Source organism: Castanea sativa, chromosome 6, assembly GCF_040712315.1.
Source record: "Castanea sativa cultivar Marrone di Chiusa Pesio chromosome 6, ASM4071231v1".
Classification (NCBI taxonomy): domain Eukaryota; kingdom Viridiplantae; phylum Streptophyta; class Magnoliopsida; order Fagales; family Fagaceae; genus Castanea; species Castanea sativa.
This window is the reverse complement of record NC_134018.1, coordinates 4,513,010-4,520,607: the sequence shown is the minus strand read 5'-3', so window position 1 is coordinate 4,520,607 and position 7,598 is coordinate 4,513,010. Positions and strand designations below refer to the sequence as shown.

The following is a 7,598-nucleotide window of genomic DNA, read 5'->3' as shown; positions in this document are numbered from 1 at the left end:
TTAAATAAGTCAATGAATCCCTTCTTGCATGTATTCAACAGGGGAAAAAAGATCCAAGTAAAAAGTGCTTCCAGTTAGATCCAGATCGGTTTTGGTTTGTTGAATAAGGTGATAAGGATTGTGAAGTACACTAATTTTTTTTTTCTCTAATGAAAATTCTTTATTAAATAGAAGCCAAGGGCTTTATATGTAGTGAGCTAAATCATATCACAAGGTATTGTTGCAAAGAGGGTTACCTTTCTTTCATATTCTGTAAGTATTACTAAGAGCTTAAATTGATCCAGTCACCAATATTCAAAATTCTTGGGTATGAGGGACCTAGGGACTGTTCCACATGCTATTTTGTCTCCCACCTTCAAGCATCCTCTTGTCCTTATTAGCTCACTACTTTCCTAAATGGACCTCCACACTCACGAGCTATTAGAATTAACACTCTTTGTGCTGATGGATCTTCCTCTTTGAGTATTTTGCTTTTTAGTTTTTAACACCTTCAACCACATTTTTATCTTCCTTGGTCCAAATCCTCCATCCTAGTTATGCTATTAGTGCCTTAACAAAATCTTCCATCTTCCTAAAAATCTAGACCTCCTGATGCTTTAGGTTTGCACATTAAATCTTAAGCTTTAAATTACAAAGCTCTCTTGTTTTCTTCCTTGCCACACTAGAAGAAGTCCCCCATCATCCAGTGCATTTTATCACGGTAGCATTTGAAATTATTTAATTTATGCTGATAACTAGTCTAACATTATTTTAAAAAAAAATTTATTGAAGAAAGAAACAAATCAAGAATTAGTACACATAGCACACAGCAGACTAGCTGCATAACAGCAACTAAGTTCAAGACATAGGAGAACCAGACAACCTAAGAACAGAAGAAGTTATTCCCCCAATTCCATAATAACATTTAATTTACAACCAAGCTCCTAAGTCCCCACAAAACTCAATAGGAGACCCAATGTCTAGTTTCAAACACTACAATCTTGCCTCTTTAGATTTAACATTGCCATCGTACACTCTTGCACATCTCTGTATCCAGACGTGATAAACTGTGGTAGATAAGACTAATTTGCATGGTACAACCCTTCTAAACTCTGAAATATAGAAACTTCTCCCTTTCAAATCTCCTGCCAATAGCCTATATTATCTTCCGCGCAAAATAGCATCGCATCAGTCCATATCCTTTTGGTAAAAAAACGTCTAACATTTGGTGGTTGGAAAAGAACTTGGATGAACCAAGAAAATAATTAATCATGTAACATACCTCTCAATCAGTTTAAGTTCTTTAGTGACATCTACCATTGTTGGCCTTCTCTGTGGATCTTCCTCTGTACATGTCTAGGCAAGGTCCAATACAGCTTGTAATTGTTGCTCTAAACTAGCACCTCCTTCCCCTGCCAAGATTGCAGGATCCACAATCTCATTTATGCTATAACCTTGAGCACAGTTATGCATATTCTACTAAGCTAGAATCTTCATCAATTATCAATTGGATTGTATTATAAGAATCCTCTCCAGTTAAAAGTTCCATAAGAAGAACACCAAAATGATACACATCAAACTTCTCTGTTACCTTGCCTATTGCTTCAAACTCGGGGCCTTTGAACTTCGGATGCCAAAGGCCATTATAAGCTTCCACGTCAGTTTTACCTTCAGGGATTGTCACCAAAAAAAAAAAAAGAAGTTGGACAATTTGGGAACATCATGTTCATCTAATAAGATACAGTGCATATGTATAGCCATGTGGATTACAGGTCTGGAGAACGCAGTATGGAGATAAGAAATTGCATGAGCACTCTAACTGGCAATCTTTAACCTACTTTCCCGTGCCATGGGCTGATGTTGTCGAGTATCACTGCATATGTAAATTCGATCTGCAAGGAAACCATTCTTGGGAAATTCATACACTAAAATGGGAGGTTGATTTTCAAGGCAACACCCTATGGGCTTTAACACATTATTGTGAGCGCACATCTGTGCAGAAATCACCAGATCATTGATGGCAAAATCAGCTAATGATTTAGAGTCAGGAAATAGCTTAATGAGAACAATTCGTCCTTCAAGAGAACCCTTGTACCGACGCATTCCCAGATAAGTATAATCATGATAGTTGTGGGTTGCTTGGCGGAGCTCTTGTGTGGAGAAGCTACGGATGGGAATAGGCTTGCCATAATGCCATTGCAAGAGGCAATCAGCTACTCCAGTAACTTGCTCCCATTCTCAAGAAATGCTTTCTCTCTTTCCTTTCTTTCCTTAATCTCTCTAAAGAAATGATCTCTCGAACTTGCGCTACCCTCTAAACAGGACTTTTTAGAATACTGCTATAGAAGCTCAAGGGTCATTTATTTATTGGGGGTGACATGCTTACAATTGAAGCAAGTTCTGGTAGGTTTCATCATTTTTCTTTCGGTTCTTTTAAGGAATTTCAGTTGTAAGTGGAGCTTTCATCATTAAAATTTTTGCACTTCCTTATTGGAACTTTATTAGTTTATTAGCGAGAAGAGCTTTTATCATTAGACACAAAGGATCACTGGTCATTTGTTGGGGCAACACATATAACAGTGAAAGCTTTGGTCAAAACCAAGTGGAGCTTTTCTCAATAGCCTTTTTAGAAAACTCCTCACACCTCAGGAGGTTAATATCCATTCCTTTGGACAACGAATAGAAGTCTAGAATAGTGCATGGAGAAGCCACCGAATATGTTTCACATGAAAATATATTTTACTTACTCATAAACAAAGAGAGGAGGAAGAACCTTCGCCATCTTCCTCGACATTGCAGCGAATTGAAGAGGGAGTAGAGGACATGGAATTAGTCCCTCTCTCCAACCTGTAAAAATTTACGGGGATGAGTTACACACGCATCTATGTCTCTGTTATGAATAGAATCATTCCAAGTCTAGTTTGTTATGTCAAGTGCCTGGTTTGGTTTTTGTTTTTATTTTTATTTTTCACAAAAAATAATTTCCTAATATATATAATGTGAGGAATGTGAATGGCTCAATCTACCTAGCCAAAAAAGAAAAGGAAACCACGAGGAAGAAAATAAATCTACGACAGTAGAGGGAAAACAACAATATATATATATATATATATATATATATATATATATATATTTATATATATATATATATATATATATATATATAAAAGCTGAAACTTAGCATTATTGTTGTTATGTTTTTGTTGAGTCATATCAGTGGCTATATTATCCACCTATTTCCAATCATTTCCTTCAACAATTTATCATCATTTTTACATTTTTATCTTCCCACTATTCTCAACCCTAATGTCACTCTTCCTCTATTCTTTCCTTTTCTTTTTCTTTTTTTTTCCTCATCCTATTATTATAAATTATTATTTTATCTCTCATTCTATACATATTTTCTCATACAAAAATGTTATTACTCTTTCTCTCTCTCATGGTTTTTTTCTTGTGGATATTTTATTTTTGTATCTCTACTTTAGGTTGATGAATTTTTGTGTCATTTACAACTCTACTTTGATTGTTAAATGTAATCCTATTGCATTGTAAAAATTGTGTATAAAAATATAATGTTATTATATTACATAGTATGGCTTTGATAATTTGGTATTTATGATTCATGACTATATTGTTTATTTTGACCTTTCTTCTTTTCATATTATTTTTTATAAATTTGTTATCCCCTCTCACATTCTCTCCCGAAAAAGGTGATTCTCTCTCTCATAGCTTTGGTTTGATTATTGTTGGAGTTAATACTTAGTTATTTTGGAAGTAAGAATTTGAATCTTGACTATGCCAATTACATATTGGCATTCGGCCCATTTTAGTCTAGTTGGTCTACTTCGGTTCATTTTGATCCATTCAATTTGCTTCAGTTCATTTTGGTCCAATTCAGTTTACTACGATCTAATTAGGTCCATTCGGCCCAGTTCAGTCAATTTAGTCGGTGTACTTAGGACTATTTAGTCCAGTTTGGTCCATTCGTTTGACTTTGGTTTATTTCGGAGCATTTCAGTAAAATGTGGTCAATTAGGCTTTGTTCAATCCTAGTAGGTCCACTTTGGTCTATTCCATCCAATTTGGTACATCCTCCACTTTGGTCTAATTCGGTCCATTCGGTCTATTTCGTTTAGTATGGTCCAATTCAGTCTACTTCGGTTAGTATGGTCCAATTCAGTCCACTTTCGTCCAATTGGTCTATTCTATCCCCATTTCAGTCTATTCATTCCATTCAGTTCCATTCGGTCCATATCAATCCTATTTGATTCAATTTGGTCTATTCTATCCACTTTGGTCCATTTTGTATAATCCATTTTAGTTTACTTTGGTCCATTTGGTGTACTTACTTAAGAATGAGAAATGACAAATTTGGGTTGAGAGTACCATCAATTATTTGAGTAATATCAATTGTAATTATATTATAAGTTTTGGTTATCATAATAATCTTCTTAAGAGAATGAGTATTTGAATAATAATTTTGAAACTTAAAAATTTTAGTTGTACTAAAAGAAATTTGGAAAATATAATACATAATAACAACAGTTAGAAGAATATGGACAATTTAAAAAAAAAAATCAGTCAAAAACATCAAAAATTATATATTTGTAAAAATAGAGTGATGAGGATTAATTTTTTAATTTTGAATACTACCTTTGAGCCACTGAACTTGGAAGCCTTTTGAAAATCAACTAAGGTTGTTCTTCTGGTTGATGTGCCTAAAACATTTGGATTTTCAACAATCTGAATCTGTAGCAGGGTTATTAACTGGTTCCTCTCTTTCTCTCTCTCTCAATAAAATGCAAATCCTCTTTAAAAATAAGGACAAATGACCAGATGCTTTTCATGGTGAAATGCACATACCAGTCCAAATTTCCATGTTTATAACCACGCCCATCTCATAATTCAATAATAAAACTTTGTTTTACATTGTGATTGAAACGAGTTCATTCAATCATCATTCATCATAGTATTGACATTACTTAATTTATGATAGTAACTACATATTTTGCAAATTCTGGTTGGAAAGGAACTTGTATAAACCAAGTTAGAAAAAAAAAAATTAATCATGGAACAATCCTCTCTATTCGCCTGAGTTCTTTAGTGACATCTACCATAGTTGGTCTTCTCTCTGGATCTTCATCTGTACATCTCAAGGCAAGGTCCAGTACACCTTGTAATTGCCACTCTAAACTAGTACCTTCTTCCCCTACCAACATTGCAAGATCCACAATCTCATTTATGCAATGACCTTGAGCATGGTTATGCATGTACACTACTAAACAAACGTATCTATCATTTCTCAATCTTATTTTGTCATAAGAATGTTCTCCTGTTAAAAGTTCTAGTAGAAGCATACCGAAGCTATACACGTCAGCTTTCTCTGTTAACTTGCGCGTAGCTTTATACTCAGTGGGTGCAAACCCAGGATATGCTACCACCGCATCAGTTTCCACATGAGTTTCACCCTCAGGGATTGTTAATGACAATCCAAAAGTGGACAGTTTGGGAACACCTTGTTCATCTAAGAAGATATTTTGTATATTTATACCCATGTGGAAGATGTGTCTAGAAAAGGCAGTATGGATATATGAAGTTACATGAGCAATCTCCCTCTTCAATCTGCTCACTCAAGTCAAGGGTTGTTGTCCTTGAAGGTCACCAGTGCCATGAATTCGATCGGCAAGGGTACCATTTGTAGCAAATTCATAAACTAAAGTAGGAGGTCTAGTGTCAAGGCAGCATCCTATGTGTCTAAAGTACATTATTGTGAGCACTCATCCTTGTAGAAATCACTAGATCATGAATGACAAATCCGGTCCATACTTCACGACCTGAAAAAAACCTAATGAAAATAATTCTCCATTCAAGAGAACCCTTGTACCAACCCAAGCTCTGGCAATTATCATAGTTGTTGTTTGCCCTCATGAGCTCTTCAATTGAGAAGTTACGAATGGGAATGCATCTGCCATTGCAAGTGGCAATCAACTTCTCCAATAGCATGCTTCCACTCTCAAGAAACGCTCTCTCTTTTTCTTTTCTTTCCTTTCTTTTCTCACTTTCCTTACTCATTCTAAAGAAATTATATATCCACCCACTCCGCATAACTTGAAAGTTGAAAGTGAAGCCTTCGTCGCTAGCCTTTTGTAGCTTTTAGGAGATCGCTACAAGTAAGTTCAGGGAGGTTTCTTTAACACTATTGAATAAGTGGAGTTTTCTCAATCTTATTCTGCCTCAAACTAATAATAGGGTCAATGGCCATTCATTGGGCAGCCTGTACCTGTGAAGTTAGAGGGAGAGGCGACAACTAAAAAAGAAGTACAAGAAACAAAGGGAAACATTAGGCATTTTCAAATTAATTACATTCATACTATGTATAAAATTTGGAACAGTAATGGACATACAATTTAATTTAAATAAATGATAAATAGTAGTATTTTTTAATAGGTACAAATAATGTTATATGATATATGGATTATTTTAATAAAAATTAAATATATGGTAAAGAAAAGTCAAATTATAAAAAGATGAAAGAAAAAGTACCTAGGAAAGTGGGATTATGGGAATACTATAGAGTAACACAGGGCATGGCTACAACCTACCCACTTGTTTTGGTAGAGATTCTAGAGAAAATTTTAAGTACACTGATACACATGTTTATCTAGTCTGCTGTCTGCAGCTATTATTTACACAAAAGCTTTGTTACATTGTAAATGACAAAAACCAGAGCCTAGAGGAAAGAAAAAAAAAATAAAAAAGAACAGAAAGAAAAGAAGGTGGACAAAGCAGTTGAGAGAGAGAGAGAGAGAGAGAGAGAGAGAGAGAGAGAGAGAGAGAGAGAGAGAGAGAGAGAGAGAGAGAGAGAGAGAGTCACTTGTGTCCTATCCTATCATCAGGGCTGGCCCTTCCATTAGGCTAATTAGGCCATTGCCTAAGAGCATTCACAGCAGTAGAGCTAAATAGCTATATTGCTATTTTAGCTCCACTCAAACCACAAAAACCCACCTGCAGCAGTGGAGGCAAAGCTAAAAAATTTTAGCTTTGCGCTACAGTGCTCATGTATCAATACATGAGCACTGTAGCTGAAAGTTATAAAAAAAATAATATTTTATTCGGGCCCCAATTAAAATAATTCAAAGCCTCTCTCTCTCTCTCTCTCTCTCTCATCTCTGTGTGCACTGAAGCTTTCAACTCTCTCAACTCTCATCTCTTCTCTTTCAACTCTCTCAACTCACTCAAGCTCACCGCCGCCGGCCCGTCACTGACTCACGCCGTCCGAAGCTCTCAACTCTCTCAAGCTCACCGTTGCCGAGACCCACGCCGTTCGAAGCTCTCAGCTCTCTCAAGCTCACCGTCGCCGAGACCCACGCCGTCCGAAGCTCTCAACTCTCTCAAGCTCACCGTCGCCGAGACCCACCAGCTGAGACCCACCGTCACCGACCCACCAGCTAAGACCCACCGCCGATCAACCCTCTCAACCTCAGACCCACTCCGTCCCAAGCTCTCAAACCCACACCGTCACCGACCCTCCAAGCCGCCGATTAGCTCAGACCCACGCCGCCAATCCTTATGAGTTTGATCTGGGTTTTTGGTTGAGTTTGACCACCGATCCTTCTGAG

The 7,598-nt window shown here is 36.5% G+C and overlaps 2 pseudogenes; both read right to left on the bottom strand.

The window, feature by feature from the left end:
- Positions 1-809: 809 nt before the first annotated feature.
- Positions 810-2,461, bottom strand: LOC142638780 (serine/threonine-protein kinase ZRK3-like; annotated as a pseudogene).
- A 2,434-nt stretch (positions 2,462-4,895) lies between these two features.
- LOC142638002 (non-functional pseudokinase ZRK2-like) lies at positions 4,896-6,640 on the bottom strand (annotated as a pseudogene).
- Between the last annotated feature and the right edge of the window lie 958 nt (positions 6,641-7,598).